Source organism: Chrysochloris asiatica, unplaced genomic scaffold, assembly GCF_000296735.1.
Source record: "Chrysochloris asiatica unplaced genomic scaffold, ChrAsi1.0 scaffold00075, whole genome shotgun sequence".
In the NCBI taxonomy this organism is placed as follows: Eukaryota; Metazoa; Chordata; class Mammalia; order Afrosoricida; family Chrysochloridae; genus Chrysochloris; species Chrysochloris asiatica.
The window spans coordinates 8108916-8110363 of record NW_006408593.1 but is presented as its reverse complement, the minus strand read 5'-3'; positions in this window follow the sequence as shown (position 1 = coordinate 8110363).

Sequence of the window (1448 nt, the reverse complement as noted above, 5' to 3'; positions counted from 1 at the left end):
GCCCTCTAATAGTAAGACGATAATAAATGAAACCACATATACTTACTAATGTGAGTCTTTAAGATACAAGTTTAGATGGAGAAAACTGAGGTGCAAAATAACAGGGTTTATGCAAAAAATAGGTCAAGATGCAAAAGAAAGTTTATATGAGTAGAAGTGTGTTAAAACTGAAATTTCAAGATTGAAACATCCAAGTATCATAGATGGTAAATGTAAAAGCCAGACCCATTTTTGTAGATTACACATAAGAAACAGTTACAAAACTAGTGCCCTCACCGGCCCCTGGACTCCTTAGTCAGACGATATTAAAATAACGTTCCGAAGAAGCAGGGGAGTAATTGACAATGAGATTTCAATTTGTCTTGAGGAAGATGTGCTCGTGAGTCACATGGGACAATCATTGTTTCATTCAAGCTGGAAGGCCCTGGCTGGTAAAGCTGGTTAAAGTGCTTGGCTGCTAACTGAGAGGATGGAGGTTCAAGTTGCTCCAGAGTCACCTCAGAAGAAAAGCTTGGTGATCTTCTTACAAAACATCACCATGGGAAACCCTCTGGAGTACAGCTTTACTTTGATACCTATGGCGTTGTCGTGAGTCAGACTCCACTCCGCAGTAACCATTTTACTCAAGCTGGGACCACTCTGAGAGCTTGAAATATGGTTTCTTTTGTTGGGGACACAAAGAACTGATGTGTGAAAACCCTATCGTGACCCTTGGCAGCAGACTGGAGGTGGTCATGTTGGCATCTACCTATACACTTGAGCAACAGTGTGGGAGAGATTACTCTAAACCAGAGATGCTGTTGTTGTTGTTAGGTGCTCTTGAGTTCCAATGCAGAGTGACCCACATACAACAGAATGAAACCATGCTCACAGTCGTAGCTATGTTTGAGCCCATTGTCTGAGACAGTGTGTCAATCCATCTCATTAAATGTCTTCCTCTTTTTCTTTGACCCTCTCTTTACCAAGCACAATGTCCTTCTCCTGAGTCTGGTTCCTCTTGATGACATGTTCAAAGTGTGTGAGACATGTGTCGTAGTTTTCTACCGCTGCTGTGACAGAAGGAGCACAGGTAGATGCCTTGAACAAATAGCAATGTACTCTCTCACAATTTAGGAATCTACTAGTCCATGTTCAGAGCACTGGCTCTCAGGAAAGGAGTTTTCTTTTCTTCATCATGTCTGGAGAAAGTTTCTTTCTCCTTTCAACATCTATAGGCCCAACATTGGAGTACTGATGTGGTACTGTGGGTTAATGTGCTGGACTGCAAAGTTGGTTCGAACCATAAGATGCTTTTTAGTAGTTTGATACTTGTAAAATTTGTGGAGATTTATTTTGTGGCCTAAGACATGGTCTATTCTGGAGAATGTTCCATGTGCACTGGAAAAGAATGTGTGTTGTGCAGTTGTTGGGTTGAATGCTCTGTATACATCTATGAGATCCAGTTGGCT